This window comes from Acinonyx jubatus, chromosome B2, assembly GCF_027475565.1.
Source record: "Acinonyx jubatus isolate Ajub_Pintada_27869175 chromosome B2, VMU_Ajub_asm_v1.0, whole genome shotgun sequence".
NCBI classification, from domain to species: domain Eukaryota; kingdom Metazoa; phylum Chordata; class Mammalia; order Carnivora; family Felidae; genus Acinonyx; species Acinonyx jubatus.
In genome coordinates this window covers 101,676,756-101,697,812 of record NC_069385.1, presented here as the reverse complement: position 1 = coordinate 101,697,812, position 21,057 = coordinate 101,676,756, and positions in this window count along the sequence as shown.

Sequence of the window (21,057 nt, the reverse complement as noted above, 5' to 3'; positions counted from 1 at the left end):
TATTTTCCACATCTGCTTTTTTTTTTTAGTAATAGCTATTGGTTCCCATCAGATATTTTAAGGTTATGTTTTATTTCTTTAGTTATTTATAATCATTGTCTGATAATCCCAACGTTTCATTTCAGTAATTCCAATATCTAACATTTTGAGGAGCCAGTTTCTGTCTTCTCTCATCACTGCTGTTTCTTGCTCATGCTGTCTTATTGATATGCTCTGTTATTTTTACTATGTACATCTCATTTTTCTTATTATTCATGAGAATTCTTTCTGCATTAAAATTAAGAGTTACATTCTACCAAGGAGTTTCCATTATCTTCTGTCAGGGACCTAAAAAACTAATTTTGGGGTGCCTGGGTGGCTCAGTCGGTTAATATCTGACTTTGGCTCAGGTCATGATCTCATGGTTTGTGGGTTCCAGCCCTGTGTCGGGCTCTGTGCTGACAGCTCGGAGCCTGGACCCTGCTTTGGATTCTGTCTCCCTCTCACGCTGCTCCTCCCCCACTCACTCTCTGGCTCTCTCTCTCAAAAATAAATAAACATTAAAAAAAAACCCGAATTTCATGGTTTCCCTTTTTTCTTTTTTTTTTTTTTGAGGGGAGTGTGCAGTTGAGATTTTGTATTGCAACCCCTGCTGAAAGTAGGCTTGTGATTACCCACAGATGTGACTACCCTTTCCCAAATAGAGACAAAACAATCTTACCAAGGAATGGAGAGGTAAGATAGCTCTACTTCTTGTTCATCCTTATGCTAAGGGTGTAGCCCTGTGAAATCCCAGCTCTTTGAGTGGGAGAATCTATTAGCCTCCCCACTTTGGACAGATCCTGACTTTTGACCATCTTGTATTCTCAGACAGAATAGAAAGCCAGAGTTTACCAAATTCAGCAAACGCCTCACGTCAAAAGTGTCTTCACATAACTCTCTGAGTTGGAGGTTTTATTTAGATTTTGACCTGCTAATTCTCTATAACTTTTTCATCCTCTGATGTTTTAAGATGAATAAAAAATATATTATTCCTTTTTACCATCATATTTTGTTTCTTTGGGGGAGGGAGTGAAAGGATGACCTTAATAGCTAAGCTCACCCTTCTAGAAATTTCTCTATTCTGATTGATATTTTATATTATATTTTATTCATATATAACCTGTTTTATTCTAAAATCATATAAGATAATTTTACTTAGTTTTGTTATTTTTAAGAAATTTAGTTATTTTGAAGGAGACAGAGTATGGGCAGAGTACAGGAAGGCAGAAAGAGAGGGAGAATCCCGAGTAGACTCTGCACTGTTAGTGCAGAACTCTACATGGTGCTCAAACTCACAGAACTGTGAGGTCATGACCTGAGCCAAAACCAAGAGTCAGACTTGGTTAACCGGTAAATCAGCTTAACCGTGCCCTTACTTAGTTTTGTTATTATGCAGAAACAGCATTTGACAAAATTCAACATCTTTTTATGTTGAAAACTCTCAATATACTGGGTATGGAAGGAATATGCATCAACATAATAAAGGCCTATATAAGTATCACACTTAACAGTAAAAAGCTGAAGGCTTTTCCTCTAAGATCAGCAACAAGACAAAGTTGCCCACTCACAATTTTTATTAAACATACCACTGGAAGTCATAGCTAGAGTAATTAGGCAAGAAAAATAATGAAACTCCTCCAAATCAGAAAGGAAGAAGTAAAAGTTTTTCTATTTGGCATATGACATATTATATATAGAATACCCTAAAGACTTCATAAAAAAACTGTTAGAGCTAGGAAATGAATTCAGTAGAGTTGCCAGATATAAAATTAATATACAAAAATCAGTTGTGTTTTATATGCTAACAATGAACTATCACAAAAAGAAATTAAGAAAATAATGCCATTTACAATTAGATCAAAAAGAATAAAATACTTAGGTACAGATTTATGTGCATCTTACCTGATTTATTAACAGACTTACATTTATTTTCAAACAGATTTTTAAAAATTCCCCAATTTTTTTACTTGTCCTTTCTTATTTTAAAATCCCTCTGCTGTTACTCCTTTCAGAAAAGGCTACTCTGCCAGAGTGCTGTTTCCCAAGTAACAAGTAAAATGCAAGTACCAAAACCCCTGGGATTTGAAAATCCTCTTTCCCTCCCTGTGGTTCTCTCTGCAATGGAACCTAGAAGCTTAAACCTGTATACTTTTGTTGGTTTTCTACCATAACTAGTCTTTTTTCTTTAAGTTTATTTATTTATTTTGAGAAAGGGAGAAAGAGAGCACCATGCAGGGGGAGGGACAGCGAGGGGAGAGAAAATCCCAAGCAGGCTCTGCACTGTCAGTTTAGAGCCCAGCATGGAGTTGTGGCCGTGAATCATGAGATCATGACCTGAGCTGAAATCAAGAGTCAGATGCTTAATCGATTGAGCCACCCAGGTGTCCCTCTACCATAACTAGTCTTGATAGTAGCAAATAGGAAAAGCACCCAAGGTTCTTTCAAGATTTGACTTATTTCACAATCATGGACATGGAAATTTGGTATCAAAACAATGAAACAAAACTAATGGAAAAATATTGGTGAAGCTGGCTATATAATCTCTTTAGTGTCAGCCATGGGATAACAGGTGAGAGAGACTTAGGGGTCCTTGGACAGAGGGTATGTGAAAACCGCTTCTTAAATCCATTTCCCTATGCCTTGTCAGGACACTGTTCTCCCCATTAGTGTTCATGGATTCTCTTAAGAAATCTATTGTATCTTTCTATGGGTATCTTTCTGTCTGCAAGATGATGTTTAGAAATTCCTTAACCAACTAATAATGGGAGAATTTGGAGCTAGTGATTGGGTGTGAGAATCTTCTGCTTATGTAGCTGTTGTAATAAGAATACAGGCTTTCAAATCAGAATGCCTGGGTTTATCCTAGGAGTTAATCATCGACTCTGTGACTTGGTTTCCTCATTTGTAAAATAGGAATAGTAAGAATATCTTTTGCAGAGTTGTTGTGAATATTAAAGTGAGTTCATACATGGAATGTACTTTGAACTAAGTCTGACACTTAATGGGTGCCATATGAATGTTGAAAAGGAATGGAGCATTTTAATGCACAGTGCTGGCTAAGTGAAAATACAAGCACTTCTGGGAGAGGGAACACATTAAATGTGTTCTCATGAGCAGACCAGTTTTAGGAAGTGAGGTGCAACAAGGATGGAAGGCACTGGATGCCTAAGGAGTGGGAATGAGAAAGGAGTTTAGGGCAAAGATACAGAGGTGCTGTTTTTAGCCTCATATTTAGTCCTGGGTTATTGCTTTTTTCCTTCCTACTACTCTGTCCTTCAGTTACATAGGCCTAATTCTCTTTCCTAGAAGCCATTGAGTACACAGACTGATTTTTCTTTTAACCAAGGCATACATTAAGTAAGGTTGAACATGAATTGTTATTGTGCCACAAGGGGGAAAAAAACTGATTCAATTTGATTCTCAAGTGTATTCCTACATTGAATAATAATGACATTATCATTTAATTATTTAGACATTAGCTTCATTCGCATGTAGAGTCTGGGACCATTTAGAAAAAAAACTAGAAAGAACAATATTCTGTTTTTATTATAGAACCCCACTGTTAAATATCTTACAGGCTAATGTTTAATCGCATTTTTAGTCTTGCACAGTTCTTGATAATAATTAACCTGAAATAACTACTTCCATACGTGAGTTGGGGACACATTTGCTTTTGTTGTTTCCTTTCTCAGGAAGTTAAATGGTTAAAACTTGCAGATCTAAATTGTCCGTGAATAGCCATAAGAGGAAAAAGCCCATGAAATACAGAGATAGGGAGGTTTAATATGTATTTGCTAATATAAACCTTAACATTTATTAAACATTTAAAGACTATATTTAAATGAATGTTTCTTTTCACTGTCATGTGACTAGAATATTAGGTTTGAAAGCCTTATACTTTACTACGGGGAGTTTTTCCTTTCGCCTCTGATGACTAAAGACTAAATTCAAGCTTCTCATTAAACATAACTTTGGTGAGCCACGTTGTAAGTCTACAATAGGGTTTTAGATATAGTTTGTATTCCTTCTATTTCTTCTCTTTTATTGCCTCTGCCATACTTCAAACACACAGTCAATTCACTTACCTAGGAGATGATCTACTAGTTTTCCAATTAACTTGACAAAAAATAATGAAAACATGTTTTGGAATTAAAAAATCAATGAATTAGCAAATACATGTATTTATTGTGGTAGATTGTATTGTTTTTCCAACTTGCTTTTCATCTCTTTCCCATTAGAGTACTAAACATCCCTCTCATTGCCATAAAATGTCTTCTTGTTGGTGGAGTTTACTTCCCTACCGCATTGTCAATTGGCCAAATAATTTGTTGGGCCAATAGAATGTGAGAAGTGACAGAAGGCCAGACCCAAGCAGAAGTTTTAAGAGGCATTACGTTTCTGCCAACTCTTGTGATTTTCCCACTGGCACCAGAAACCATATCCCTAATAAGTGCTACTTCTTCACATAGAATGAGAAAACATTGGAAGTAGAGCCAACACAAATAAAGGGCAGCCTCTGATTCATGACAAAAACGAGAAATAAATGTTTTTGTTGTAAACATTGAGCTTTGGAGTTGTTTCTTACTGCAGCAAATTTGACTAATACACATGTTAAAATGAACTCTGGCATTTGTAATGAGCCAGAAACCTGGTGAAGCTATCGTGTGTTATATTACACACATGTCAATGCCTCTCAGTAAGTCATATAATTTTATTATTTAGTTATTGGCCTTTGTTTTTTTTAAATTATCTCGTAAGACTTTATTTTATTTTAATTTAATTTAATTTTATTTTATTTTATTTTCAATATATGAAATTTATTGTCAAATTGGTTTCCATATAACACCCAGTGCTCATCCCAAAAGGTGCCCTCCTCGATACCCATCACCCACCCACCCCTCCCTCCCACCCCCCATCAACCCTCAGTTTGTTCTCAGTTTTTAAGAGTGTCTTATGCTTTGGTTCTCTCCCACTCTAGCCTTTTTTTTCCTTCCCCTCCCCCATGGGTTTCTGTTAAGTTACTCAGAATCCACATAAGAGTGAAACCATATGGTATCTGTCTTTCTCTGTATGGCTTATTTCACTTAGCATCACACTCTCCAGTTCCATCCACGTTGCTATAAAGGGCCATATTTCATTCTTTCTCATTGCCACGTAGTACTCCATTGTGTATATAAACCACAATTTCTTTATCCATTCATCAGTTGATGGACATTTAGGCTCTTTCCATAATTTGGCTATTGTTGAGAGTGCTGCTATAAACATTGGGGTACAAGTGCCCCTATGTATGAGTACTCCTGTATCTCTTGGGTAAATTCCTAGCAGTGCTATTGCTGGGTCATAGGGTAGGTCTATTTTTAATTTTTTGAGGAACCTCCACACTGTTTTCCAGAGCGGCTATACCAGTTTGCATTCCCACCAACAGTGTAAGAGGGTTCCCATTTCTCCACATCCTCTCCAGCATCTATAGTCTCCTGATTTGTTCATTTTGGCCACTCTGACTGGTGTGAGGTGATATCTGAGTGCGGTTTTGATTTGTATTTCCCTGATGAGGAGTGACATTGAGCATCTTTTCATGTGCCTGTTGGCTATCCGGATGCCTTCTTTAGAGAAGTGTCTATTCATGTTTTCTGCCCATTTCTTCACTGGGTTATTTGTTTTTCAGGTGTGGGGTTTGGTGAGCTCTTTATAGATTTTGGATACTAGCCCTTTGTCCAATATGTCATTTGCAAATATCTTTTCCCATTCCTTGGTTGCCTTTTAGTTTTGTTGGTTGTTTCCTTTGCTGTGCAGAAGCTTTTTATCTTCATAAGGTCCCAGTAGTTCATTTTTGCTTTTAGTTCCCTTGCCTTTAGGGATGTGTCAAGTAAGAAATTGCTATGGCTGAGGTCAGAGAGGTCTTTTCCTGCTTTCTCCTCTAGGGTTTTGATGGTTTCCTGTCTCACATTCAGGTCCTTTATCCATTTTGAGTTTATTTTTGTGAGTGGTGTGAGAAAGTGGTCTAGTTTCATTCTTCTGCATGTTGCTGTCCAGTTCTCCGAGCACCATTTGTTAGAAAGACTGTCTTTTTTCCATTGGATGTTCTTTCCTGCTTTGTCAAAGATTAGTTGGCCATACGTTTGTGGGTCTAGTTCTGGGGTTTCTATTCTATTCCATTGGTCTATGTGTCTGTTTTTGTGCCAATACCATACTGTCTTGATAATTACAGCTTTGTAGTAGAGGCTAAAGTCTGGGATTGTGATGCCTCCTGCTTCAGTCTTCTTCAAAATTACTTTGGCTATTCGGGGCCTTTTGTGGTTCCATATGAATTTTAGGATCGCTTGTTCTAGCTTCGAGAAGAATGCTGGTGCAATTTTGATTGGGATTGCATTGAATGTGTAGATAGCTTTGGGTAGTATTGACATTTTGACAATATTTGTTCTTCCAATCCATGAGCACGAATGGTTTTCCATTTCTTTATATCTTCTTCAATTTCCTTTATAAGCTTTCTATACTTTTCAGCATACAGATCTTTTACATCTTTGGTTAGATTTATCCCTAAGTGTTTTATGCTTCTTGGTGCAATTGTGAATGGGATCAGTTTCTTTATTTGTCTTTCTGTTGCTTCATTGTTAGTGTATAAGAATGCAACTGATATCTGTACATTGATTTTGTATCCTGCAACTTTGCTAAATTCATGTATCAGTTCTAGCAGACTTTTGGTGGAGTCTACCGGGTTTTCCATGTATAATATCATGTCATCTTCAAAAAGTGAAAGCTTAACTTCATCTTTGCCAATTTTGATGCCTTTGATTTCCTTTTGTTGTCTGATTGCTGATGCTAGAACTTCCAACACTATGTTAAACAACAGCGGTGAGAGTGGACATCCCTGTCGTGTACCTGATCTCAGGGAAAAAGGCTTTTCATAAATGGCTTTTATGATCTTCAAGTATGTTCCTTCTATTCCGACTTTCTCGAGGGTTTTTATTAAGAAACGTTGCTGAATTTTGTCAAATGCCTTTTCTGCATCGATTAAGAGGATCATATGGTTATTTTCTTTTATTAATGTGATGTATCACGTTGATTGGTTTGCGAATGTTGAACCAGCCCTGCATCCCAGGAATGAATCCCACTTGATCATGGTGAATAATTCTTTTTATATGCTGTTGAATTCGATTTGCCAGTATCTTATTGAGAATTTTGGCATCCATATTCATCAGGGATATTGGCTTGTAGTTCTCTTTTTTTACTGGGTCTCTGTCTAGTTTAGGAATCAAAGTAATACTGGCTTCATAGAATCAGTCTGGAAGTTTTCCTTCCCTTTCTATTTTTTGGAATAGCCTGAGAAGGATAGGTATTATCTCTGCTTTAAATGTCTGGTAGGACTCCCCTGGGAAGCCATCTGGTCCTGGACTCTTATTTGTTGGGAGATTTTTGATGACTGATTCAATTTCTTCACTGGTTATGGGTCTGTTCAAGCTTTCTATTTCCTCCCGTTGAGTTTTGGAAGCGTGTGGGTGTTTAGGAATTTGTCCATTTAGAAACTGTCCAGGTTGTCCAGTTTGTTGGCATATAATTTTTCACAGTATTCCCTGATAATTGCTTGTATCTCTGAGGGATTTGTTGTAATAATTTCATTTTCATTCATGATTTTATCTATTTGCATCATCTCCCTTTTCTTTTTGAGAAGCCTGGCTAGAGGTTTATCAATTTTGTTTATTTTTTCAAAAAACCAACTCTTGGTTTCGTTGATCTGCTCTACAGTCTTTTTAGATTCCATATTGTTTATTTCTGCTCTGATCTTTATTATTTCTCTTCTTCTGCTGGGTTTAGGCTGTCTTTGCTGTTCTGCTTCTATTTCCTTTAGGTGTGCTGTTAGATTTTGTATTTGGGATTCTTCTTGTTTCTTGAGATAGGCCTAGATGGCAATGTATTTTCCTCTCAGGACTGCCTTCGCTGCATCCCAAAGCGTTTGGATTGTTGTATTTTCATTTTCTTTTTTTTTCCATATATTTTTAAATTTCTTCTCTAATTGCCTGGTTGACCCACTCATTCTTTAGTAGGGTGTTCTTTAACCTCCATGCTTTTGGAGGTTTTCCAGACTTTTTCCTGTGGTTGATTTCAAGCTTCATAGCATTGTGGTCTAAAGTATGCATGGTATGATTTCAATTCTTGTATACTTATGAAGGGCTGTTTTGTGACCCAGTATGTGATCTATCTTGGAGAATGTTCCATGTGCACTTGAGAAGAAAGTATATTCTGTTGCTTTGGGATGCTGAGTTCTAAATATGTCAGTCAAGTCCATCTGATCCAATGTATCATTCAGGGCCCTTGTTTCTTTATTGACCGTGTGTCTAGATGATCTATCCATTTCTGTAAGTGGAGTGTTAAAGTCCCCTGCAATTACCACATTCTTATCAATAAGGTTGCTTATGTTTGTGAGTAATTGTTTTATATATTTGGGGGCTCCTGTATTCAGCGCATAGACATTTGTAATTGTTAGCTCTTCCTGGTGGATAGACCCTGTGATTATTATATAATGCCCTTCTTCATCTCTTGTTACAGCCTTTAATTTAAAGTCTAGTTTGTCTGATACAAGTATGGCTACTCCAGCTTTCTTTTGACTACCAGTGGCATGATAAATAGTTCTCCATCCCCTCACTCTCAATCTGAAGGTGTCCTCAGGTCTAAAATGAGTCTCTTGTAGACAGCAAATAGATGGGTCTTGTTTTTTTATCCATTCTGATACCCTATGTCTTTTGGTTGGCGCATTGAGTCCATTTACATTCAGTGTTATTATAGAAAGATATGGGTTTAGAGTCATTGTGATGTCCATAGGTTTCATGCTTGTAGCAATGTCTCTGGTACTTTGTCTCACAGGATCCCCCTTAGAATCTCTTGTAGGGCTGTTTTAGTGGTGACGAATTCCTTCAGTTTTTGTTTGTTTGGGAAGACCTTTATCTCTCCTTCTATTGTAAATGACAGACTTGCTGGTTAAAGGATTCTCGGCTGAGGAGCCTGGGTGCCTCAGTCGGTTAAGCCTCCGACTTCAGCTCAGGTCACGATCTCACAGTCCATGGGTTCGAGCCCTGCGTCCGGCTCTGGGCTGATGGCTCAGAGCCTGGAGCCTGCTTCCGATTCTCTGTCTCCCTCTCTCTCTGCCCCTCTCCCATTCATGCTCTGTCTCTCTCTGTCTCAAAAATAAATAAACGTTAAAAAAATTAAAAAAAAAAAAGGATTCTCAGCTGCATATTTTTTCTGTTCATCACATTGAAGATCTCTTGCCATTGCTTTCTGGCCTGCCGAGTTTCAGTAGAGAGATTGGTCATGAGTCTTATAGGTCTCCCTTTATATGTTAGAGCATGTTTATCCCTAGCTGCTTTCAGAATTTTCTCTTTATCCTTGTATTTTGCCAGTTTCACTATGATATGTCGTGTAGAAGATCGATTCAAGTTATGTCTGAAAGGAGTTCTCTGTGCCTCTTGGATTTCAATGCCTTTCTCCTTCCCCAGATCAGGGAAGTTCTCAGCTATTATTTCTTCAAGTACCCCTTCAGCACCTTTCCCTCTCTCTTCCTCCTCTGGAATACCAATTATGCGTAGATTATTTCTCTTTAGTGCATCACTTAGTTCTCTAATTTTCCCCTCTTACTCCTGGATTTTTTTATCTCTCTTTTTCTCAGCTTCTTCTTTTTCCATAATTTTATCTTCTGGTTCACCTATTCTCTCCTCTGCCTCTTCAATCCGAGCTGTGGTTGTCTCCATTTTATTTTGCAGCTCATTGATAGCATTTTTTAGCTCCTCCTGGCTGTTCCTGAGTCCCTTGATCTCTGTAGCAATAGATTCTCTGCTGTCCTTTATACTGTTTTCAAGCCCAGTGATTAAGTCTATGATTATTATTCTAAATTTCACTTTCTGTTATATTGTTTAAATCGTTTTTGATCAGTTCATTAGCTGTCGTTATTTCCTGGACGTTTTTTTAAGGGGAATTCTTCCATTTTGTCATTTTGGATAGTCCCTGGAGTGGTGTGGGACTGTGGGGCACGTCCCCTGTGCTGTCTTGAATAACTTGCGTTGGTGGGCGGGACCGCGGTCAGACCTGATGTCTGCCCCCAGCCCACCGCTGGGGCCACAGTCAGACTGGTGTGTGCCTTCTCTTTCCCTCTCCTAGGGGTGGGATTCACTGTGGGGTGGTGTGGCCTGTCTGGGCTACTTGCACACTGCCAGGCTTGTGGTGCTGGGGATATGGCATATTAGCTGGGGTGGATCAGCAAGGTGCACAGGGGCAGGAGGGGCAGGCTCAGCTCGTTTATCCTTCAGAGGTCCGTTTCGGGAGTGGCCCTGTGGCACCGGGAGGGAGTTTGACCCACCCCCGGAGGTATGGATCCACAGAAGCACAGCATTGGGCTGTGCAAGCAAGTTCCCTGGCAGGAACTGGTTCCCTTTGGGATTTTGGCTGGGGGATGGGTGAGGGAGATGGCGCTGGCGAGCACCTTTGTTCCCCGCCAAGCTGCACTCTGTCATCTGGGGCTCAACAACTCTCCCTCCTGTTGTCCTCCAGCCCTCCCACTCTCTGAGCAGAGCTGTTAATTTATAACCTTCCAGATGTTAAGTCCTGCTTCCTTTCCGAACACAATCCGTCTGGCCCCTCCACTTTTGCCAGCCAGAGTTGGGGGCTCTGCTTTGTTGGCAGGCTGCCCCTCTGCCCGGCTCCCTCCCGCCAGTCCGTGTAGCGCTCTCCGCCCTTCCTCCCCTCTTCCGTGGACCTCTCGTCTATGCTTGGCTCCAGAGAATCCATTCTGCCAGTCTTCTGGTGATTTTCTGGGTTATTTAGGCAGGTGTGGGTGGAATCTAAGTGACCCGCAGGACGCGGTGGGCTCAGCGTCCTCCTATGCCGCCATCTTCCCAGAACCCAGTTATTGGCTTTTGAAAGCAGACCACTAAAAATGAAGTCCTATTCTTGTTAATAGCTAGATATAAATGAGAGTTTATGGTTATAAGGCTGTAGATTTTACCAACATACTATCTAAACCAAAATTACATAAACTATGCACAGGGTGAAAATAATTTTATTTTGTATATAATATAATTACAATCAAATTGTTATATTGGGGGGGAATGTTCTTAGTTTTCTTGGTGTGCATTCTTTCCCTATTTCCAATTTTTTATAGAATTTTTTAATGTACTTACAGAACTATTTTTTAATCGTTAATTAATTTATTTTTAATTTACATCCAAGTTAGTTAGCATATAGTGCAACAATTATTTCAGGAGTAGATTCTTTAATGTCCCTTATCCATTTAGCCCACCCCCCCCCCTACCTCTCCAGTAACCCTCTGTTTGTTCTCTGTATTTAAGAGTCTCTTTTGTTTTGTCCCCCTCCCTGTGTTTATATTATTTTTGCTTCCCTTCCCTTATGTTCATCTGTTTTGTATCTGAAAGTCCTCATATGAGTGAAGTCATATGATGTTTTTCTTTCTCTGACTGATTAATTTCGCTTAGCATAATACCCTCTAGTTCCATCCACATAGTTGCAGATTGCAAGATTTTCTTCTTTTTGATTGCCGAGTAATACTGCATTGTATATATATACCACATCTTCTTTATCCATTCATCCATTGATGGACATTTGGGTTCTTTCCATTCTTTGGCGATTGTTGGTAGTGCTTCCATAAACATTGGGGTACACGTGCCCCTTCAAAACAGCATACCTGTATCCCTTAGATAAATACCTAGTAGTGCAATAGCTGGGTCACAGGGTAGTTCTATTTTTACTTTTTTGAGGAACCTCCACACTGTTTTCCAGAGTGGCTGCACCAGCTTGCATTCCCACCAACAATGCAAAAGAGATGCTCTTTCTCCACATCCTCACCAACATCTGTTGTTGCCTGAGTTGTTAATGTTAGCCATTCTGACAAGTGTGAGGTGGTATCTCACTGTAGTTTTGATTTATATTTCCCTGATGATGAGTGAAGTTGAGCATTTTTTCATGTGTCGGCCATGTGGATGTCTTCTTTGGAGAAGTGTAAATTCATGTCTTTTGCCCATTTCTTCACTGGATTATTTGCTTTTTGGTTGTTGAGTTTAATAAGTTATTTATAGATTTTGGATATTAACCCTTTATCTGATATGTCGTTTGCAAATATCTTCTCCAATTCTGTCGGTTGCCTTTTAGTTTGCTGATTGTTTCCTTTGCTCTGTGGAAGCTTTTTATTTTGATGAGGTACCAATAGTTCATTTTTGGTTTTGTTTCCCTTGACGCTGGAGATGTGTTGAGTAAGAAGTTACTGTGGCCAAGGTCAAAGAGGTTTTGCCTGCTTTCTCCTCAAGGATTTTGATTGTTTCCTGTCTTACATTTAGGTCTTTCATCACTTTTAAGTTTATTTTTGTGTTTGGTGTAAGAAAGTGGTCTAGGTTCATTTTTCTGCATGTCGCTGTCCAGTTTTCCCAACACCACTTGCTGAAGAGACTGTCTTTATTCTATTGGGTATTCTTTCCTGCTTTGCCAAAGATTAGTTGGCCATACATTTGTGGGTCCATTACTGGGTTCTCTAATCTGTTGCATTGATGTGAGTGTCTGTTTTTGTACCACTACCATACTGTCTTGATGATTACAGCTTTGAAGTCTGGAATTGTGATGCTTCCTGCTTTGGTTTTCTTTTTCAAGATTGCTTAGTCTATTCGGGGTTTCTCTGGTTCCATACAAATTTTAGGATTGTTTGTTCCAGCTCTGTGAAGGATGCTGGTTTTATTTTGATAGGGATGGCATTGAATATGTAGATTGCTTTGGGGAGTATCAACATTTTCACAATATTTGTTCTTCCTATCCAGGAGCATGGAATATTTTTCCATTTTTTGGTGTCTTCTTCAATTTCTTTCATAAGCTTTCTATAGTTTTTAGTGTATAGATTTTTCACCTCTTTGGTTAGATTTATTTCTTGGTATTTTATGGGTTTTGGTGCAATTGTAAATGGGATCGATTCCATGATTTCTCTTTCTGCTGCTTCATTGTTGGTGAATAGGAATGCAGTGAATTTCTTTTCTTTTTTTCCTTTTTTTTTTTTTTTTTGGAATGCAACCGATTTCTGTGCATTGATTTTATATTCTGTGACTTGCTGATTTCATGGATCAGTTCTAGCCGTTTTTTGGTGGAATCTTTTGGGTTTCCATATAGAGTATCATGTCATCTGTGAAGAGTGAAAATTTGACCTCCTCCTTGCCAGTTGGGATGCCTTTTATTTCTTTGTGTTGTTTGATTGCTGAGGATAAGACTTCCAATACTATGTTGGACAACAGTGGTGAGACTAGACATCCCTGTCCTGTTCGTGACCTTAGGGTGAAAGCTCTCAGTTTTTCCCCATTGAGGATTATATTAGTGTTGTGTCTTTCATATATGGCTTTTATGATCTCGAGGTATGCTCATTCTATCCCTACTTTCTTGAGGGTTTTTATCAAGAAAGGATGCTGTATTTTGTCAAATGCTTTCTCTGAATCTATTAAGAGAATCGTGTGGTTTTTGTCCTTTCTTTTATTGATGTGATTAATCACATTGATTGTTTTACAGGTATTGAACCAGGCCTGCATTCCAGGTGTAAATCCCACTTGGTCAGGATGAATAATTTTTTTAGTGTATTATTGGATCCGGTTGGCTAATATCTTGTTGAGGATTTTTGAATCCATGTTCATCAGAGAAATTGGTCTGTTGTTCTCCTTTTTAGTGGAGTCTTTGGTTTTGGAACCAAGGTAATGTTGGCTTCATAGAAAGAGTTGGGAAATTTTCCTCCCATTTCTATTTTTTGGAACAGCTTCAAGAGAGTAGGCATTAACTGTTCCTTAAATGTTTGGTAGAATTCCCCCTGGAAAGCCATCTGGCCCTGGACTCTTGTGTTTTGGGAGATTTCTTGATTGCGAATTCGATTTCTTTACTGGCTATGGGTCTGTTCAAATTTTCTGTTTCTTCCTGTTTCAGTTTTGGTAGTTTATATGTTTCCAGGAATTTGTCCACTTCTTCCATCCAGATTGCCCATTTTATTGGCAAATAATTGCTCATAGTGTTCTTTTATTATTGTTTTTATTTTTGCTGTGTTGGTTGTGATCTCTCCTTTTTCATTCTTGATCTTATTTATTTGGGTCCTTTTCTTTTTGATCAAACTGGCTAGGTGTTTATCAGTTTTGTTAATTCATTCAAAGAACCAGCTTCTGGTTTCATTGATCTGTTCAATTTTTTTTTTTTATTTTGTTTGGTTTGGTTTTGATAGCATTGATTTCTGCTCTAATCTTTATTATTTCCTGTCTTCTGCTGGATGTGGGTTTTATTTGCTGTCCTTTTTCCAGCTCTTTAAGGTGTAACATTAGGTTGTGTATCTGAGACCTTTCTTCCTTCTTTAGGAAGGCCTGGATTGCTCTTATGACCACCTTTGCTGCATCCCAGAGGTTTTGGGCTGTGGTGTTGGTGTTATCATTTTCATTGGTTTCCATGTACTTTTCAATTTCCTCTTTAACTTCTTTGTTAAGCCATTCATTCTTTAGTAGGATGTTCTTTAGTCTCCAAGTATTTGTTATCTTTCCAAAATTTTTCTTGTGGTTGATTTTGAGTTTCATAGTGGTCTGTTCTGAAAATATGCACAGCATGATCTTGTTCTTTTTGTACTTGTTGAGGGCTGATTTGTGTCCCAGTATGTGGTCTATTCTGGAGATCATTCCATATGCACTGGAGAAGATTGTACATTCCGCTGCTTTAGGATGAAATGTTCTGAATATACTTGTTAAGTCCATCTGGTCCAATGTGTCATTCGAAGCCATTGTTTTCTTGTTGATTTTCTGTTTATATGATTTGTCCAATGTTGTAAGTGGGGTGTTTGAAGTCCGCTGCTATTATGGTATTACTGTCAATGAGTTTCTTTATATTTGTGATGAATTGATTTACATATTTGTGTGCTCTCACATTTGGAGCATAAATGCTTACAATTGTTAGGTTTCCTTGGTGAATAGACCCCTTAATTATATAATGCCCTTCTTCATCTCTTGTTACAGTGTTTATTTTAAAGTCTAGATTGTCTGGTATAAGTATGGCTACTCTGGCTTTCTTTTGTCGACTATTAGCATGATAGATGGTTCTCCATGCCCTTATTGTAAATCTGAAGGTATCTTTAGGTCTGAAGTGGTCTCTTGTAAACAGCATATAGATGGATCTGGTTTTCTTATCCATCCCGTTACCCTATGTCGTTTGATTGGAGCATTTAGTCCCTTGACATTTAGAGTAAGTACTGAAAGAGTTTATTGCTGTTACGTTTCTTGTAGAGTTGGAGTTTCTGGTGATGTTCTCTGGTCCTTTCTAGTCTTTGTTGCTTTTGGTCTTTTTTGTGTGTCTTTTCTCCTCTCAGAGAGTCCCCCTTAAAATTTCTTGCAAGGCTGGTTTAGTGGTCACAAATTCCTTTAATTTTCATTTATCTGGGAAACATTTCATCTCTCCTTCTATTTTGAATGATAGCCTTGCTGGATAAAGAATTCTTGGCTGAATATTTTTCCAGTTTAGCACATTGAATATGTCCTGCCACCCCTTTCTGGCCTGCCAAGTTTCTGTAGATAGGTCTGCTGCAAACCTGATCTGTCTTCCCTTGTAGACTGAGGACTTTTTTTCCCTTGCAGCTTTCGTGATTCTTTCCTTGCCTCAGTATTTTGTGAATTTGACTATGATATGCCTTGTTGATGGTTGGTTTTTGTTGAATCTAGTTGGAGTCCACTGTGCTTTGTGGATTTTGAAGTCTGTATCTTTCCATGTTAGGAAAGTTCTCTGTTATGTTTGCTCACTTAACCCTTCTACCCGTTTTTCTCTCTCTTCCTTTTCTGGGACCCCTATGATTCTGATGTTGTTCCTTTTTAATGAGTCACTGATTTATCTAATTCTTAAATTGTGCTCTTTTGCCTTAGTCTCTCTCTTTATTCTGCTTCATTATTCTCCATAAGTTTGTCCTCTGTATTGCCGATTTGCTGCTCTGACTCATCCATTCTTGCTGCCATGGCATCCATTCGAGATTGCAGCTCAGTAATAGCATTTTTTATTTCATTCCGACTAGCTTCTACTTCCTTTATCTCCACAAAAAGGGATTCTAATCTATTTTCAACCCTAGCTAGTATTCTTATTATTGTGATTCTAAATTCTGGTTCAGACATCTTGCTTATATCTGTGTTGATTAAGTCCCTGGCTTTCATTTCTTTTTGCTCTTTCTTTTGGGGTGAAATCCTTCATTTTGTCATTTTGAAGGAAGAAAAGAAATTAATAAGGTAAAAAAAAAATTAAAATTAAAAACAACGCCTGCACACAAAAAAATCAAATAAATTATGTTACATCCTAGGTGTATTTTGGTCTGGGTATTGAATGGAGCTTGATTGATTAGAGAAAAAACGGAAAAAAGAAAAAAGAAAATGTTTAAAAATTTGCAGAAATGAATATAATGCAATAGAAAAAAATGAAATGATGGAAGTAAAATAGAATTTGAAAAATTTACAAAAAAGTAAAAAATATAGGAGAAAAAAATTAAAGAAAAATATTTTTAATAAAAATTGAAAGCAAAAATAATTTTTTTATCTTTCTGTATTCAATAAAAGGAAAAGAAATGAAAAAAACAAGAAAATTGAATAGATGGACCAGCGAACAGACTGAAATATGAAATATGATTGAAATTACATTATTTTCCCCTAGAAGTCAAACTACGAAACACATTATAGTCCGTAAACTAAACAGGCGGAGAGACTTGTGGTGTTCCTGAAGAGTGAGGTTGGCCCAGTTGGCTGCAGTTTGTGTAATGGCTCCATTCTCCACTAGATGACGCTGCTTAGCTTACTGGAGTGGATTGTTGTCGCACTTGTAGGTGTGTATATGCATGTGCGAGAGGGGTGAAAATGACGTCACCCAGCTACCCAGTTTTTAGTGTGGAACTCTGTTATCCCTGATCAGCAACCACACACCTGTCCTTTGTCTCCAGCTTCCATCCATTCCCTGCTTTTACACTGTCTGTGACCAAGCTGTCAGGTTGCTGGGCGACACCTACCCCCTGAGTTCTGCATCAGATGTGGCTGTGTTTCCCGACCCCTCACTTCTGAGGGACTACAGATTTGACCCATTCTGACCCTCTGCAAGAGGGTGTCACCGAGCAATGGTGCCAGCCACACCCAGGAACATTTGTGGGGCCATGCTGGTGCTGATGCCCAGAGAATGAGGCTGGGTGCCAGCCTGCCCCAGTAAAAGTTCATGTGATCATGTATTAGCAGCGTTTCAGGGATTGTAGAAAATCACAACACACATCTGTCACCAGGCTTTACCCTTAATAATCTTGTTCCAGCACCAGTGAATGTGATTGTTCTCTGGCGTCTGCTGGGACCGGGTAGCTGCACAGCCTCTACCAAATGCCCTTCCAGCAGGGGAACCGCCTCTCCCCATGTGGCCTGAAGATCCCGGGACCTCACTCTGCTTTTGGAGATCTGCCCTTCCCACCAGAGCACCACCAGGTACTGAGCTGTGGAGTTTTAGACTCTGTACTCCCCCTGTTTATAGAGTCTTAATGGAATTTAAGCCCTCCCCTTTCTCCTTTCTCCCTTTTTAGTTCAATCCCTGTCGTTTCCACTTTTCCACTTTCTCTCCACCTGCTTTTTTTGGGGGAGGGGGTGCTTTTCCCGTGCTCTCCTCCCATCTCCGTCCTTTCTCCCCAAGCAAAAACAACTTCCTGCCCTCTGCATCTTCTCTCTCCCCTAGTTCACCACTCTGCGCTGTGTACCTGCTGAGTTCCATGGTTCAGTTTGTGCAGATTGTTGTGTTAATCCTCAAATCGGTTTTCTAGATGTGCAGGATGGTTTAGTATTGATCTGGCTGTATTTCGTGGACACCAGATGCAAAATAGCTTCCATGCTGTTCCGCCATCTTGCCTCCTCCCCCTGAGGACTATTTTTTAATAAAAACTTAGATTAAAAGAAAAGAAGATGTTGCCGTGTATATAAAATGAGTAAAAGCACACAACATGTTGTACTTTCTTTTGCAGATATGAGAGTTTCTATTGTCAGTAGGATTAAGTATTTTGAGGCATGTGTTTTGGGATTCTTAGGGTATACATTCTCACTTTGATATGATAGAGTGGCTTCGACTTTCACTTGAGGGACATATTTTTATGCATCAAAGGGTTGTGAGATTACTTATTCCATGTTAATTGTTTTCCCCTATTTTTATTGAAACTGTGTCATTGGGTTACTATTTTTAGATTATTATCTCAAAGAAGGCATACAGTGATATCTTTATGAACACCTGTAACCCATAGCATTATAGTAGCTGAATATTGATTCTTGGATTGAAACTCAACAGATTGTGTCCCAAGAGTCATTCCTAGAAGAGAGTGTAAATGTTCCCTGTACTTTAGGTTCTATCATAAATCAACTCTACCTCTTGTTTGAAGCCTCCCTGATCACACCTGCCAGCACCAGTTTTTCCATTATGCTACTTGTCCATAATGTACACAGGTCCCATTGAATAGGGGTGTTTTGAGGGTGAGGAATGGCACCACACAGGACCTTCATATTCACTGACTACCGTCTGTCGGAGAAGAAGAGTATGCCTTGATGAATAAAGTCAATCATGTGGAGTTTAGTATGAGAGGTATCAGCTGGCTTTTATTATATTTTCATTAACTCTTATCCCTCTCTTAGTAAAGTAAACTCCTTGAGGGCAGTCATCATGTCCCTCTATTGTTTTTTTTCCCACAGCACTAGGTACACAGTTATGACTCAGCAAGTGTTCAACAAATGTAATGTAATTGAATTCAATAAATAGAAAGTTAACAAAGACTTGTTTGAGTCAGGCTTCACTCATTTGGAATTGAAGCACAAATCCACAGTCACTCAGGCCTCATCCCCTCAGTATTTGGGACAATTTGTACTACCAAAATCTATGCATGACAGATGAGCCACTGAACTCATTCTTATTTTGTGAACAAATTTTAAGTAGTTGAGGAAAGAGAAGGATTTAGGCATTTTGTTATTCATTTACAGTAATATAGTGTGTACTTGTAGTTGACCTGAGATATGCGAGCACTCCCATTGGTGTTGAGTATTGTGGCCATTATCACCCCATTCTGCCACACAAATGTTTTCTATTATCATAGAACCTGGGTTGCAGGTGTTGTGATGTGTATTTATAGCATACACCCAGAACTACAGCGCCTGGCTGGCTCAGTTGGTGGGGCGTGTGACTCTTAATCTTGGGGTTGTGAGTTCAGGCCTCAAATTGTGTATAGAGATTTAAAAAAAAAACACTACAGGAGGTTGTTGGAATCAGTGGTCATTCGGGCAGAACATGGTGTCTTCTACCAGATAGATATGAGTTTGAATCTCGTTTCTAGTACTATGCTTATTAGTTGAGCAGTTCAGATAAATCACATAAACTATCTCAATTTCAGTTGCCTCATTTATCAAATGGAAAGAAATGCCTACTTCACAGCCTTCTGGAATGTTAGGGATCAGGTGATGAGTTGCCTACCATAGTGACTGACACAGGGCTGGACTATAGTACATGTTAACCTTTGCTTCCATCCTTAACACAATGTCTAATATATCATAAGTACCAAATCAAATTAACTTCAGTAAATGGACTCTGTTGGGCTCATTAACCAATTTCTGTTGTGATGACAGGAAAAGGAAGGTCTATAAAACCAGGGAGAGTTTTTATGAATAGAAGAGGTGAAAAAGTCTTTGTCTTTATGGTTATATAGTATAATTTGTGTCCATAGTTTATTAAGTATCTAATATCTGATTAGCACCGAGAGCACTTTTTCATGTACCACAGAGGATTTAAAACCGGTATGGAGAAAACTGATGTTGAACATTGGAAATAATTTACCACCCCTAATGTGGAGTTAGAGACATAGTGGACAAGCTTCTGAACCAGAATTACCTTTTATCATGGTATCTGAAAAAATACTCTCAGAAACCCATCACTGTATTGTTAATTACTACTTACCGTGACAATGACATGCATTTGTGTAGCAATTTAGAGTTAACAAAGCATTTTAACAAATAGTTTCTTATTTTATTATTTTTATACCAACCCAATGAAGTGGGAAGAAATTGTTATCCTTATTTTGTAGATGATTGTATAATTGGAAATTTATGAAGCCAGGAAACCTCACTCCTACTACAGAGCTCTTTCCTCTATGAACTTACTATAAGTCTTCTACTAATAGGGGAGATCTAAAGAAGAAGATAGAACTTGTTGTTGAGATAGCTGAGAACCAAGTCCCCAAAGATTGTAGGCCAGTGGCTTTGAACTGTCAGGGTCTGGGAGGGAAGAGAGTACTCTAAAGCAGGTTCTTCAGCCTTAACACATAGCTATTTTGACTGAATGACTTTTTGTCGTAGGGGCTGTACTGTGTGTTGTAGGATATTTAGCAGCATTATTTGCCTTTACTCAATAACACCCCCTCCATTGGGACAGTAGAAAATGTCCCCAGACATTACCAAATATCCCTTGTGTGGTGGGGGCAAAATCAACCTGGTTGAGAACCAGTACTCCAGAGAAAAGACAAAAAACTAAACTTCACCTATTTTAGTTTTCATCATGACTAGATCTAAGCAGAAGTCAGAGTCCCTGAACTAAACACTATTATTTTTCATAGATACAGGTGCAACCTTGTTTCTCAGGAATAGTTCAGTTGGTGCTGAAAGATAGAGAAAACAGTAGGGATGGTGAGACACTTGTCTTCCAGGAGAAGATATGGCTGGTCTCATGGAAATCTGCTAGTATTCCAGGGCATAAGTCCAAGTAAGACTGTTCAGTGAAACATACAGAGGGAGCAGAAGGGGGAATTGTCCATCTGAAATGTATCCGGTGTGTACTAAACACACATTTTCTTTCTTGTGATATGTAATATAATAACCATGGGTGGTGCCATATGTGTTTCTGACTCTGTAACACCTTGGAGCCTTTCTCACCATCAGAACCACCCTGCTTTAATATTTAAAAGGGTGAATTGGGGGTGTATACAAGGGTATGAGTCTGGAAACCTAAGATTTCACA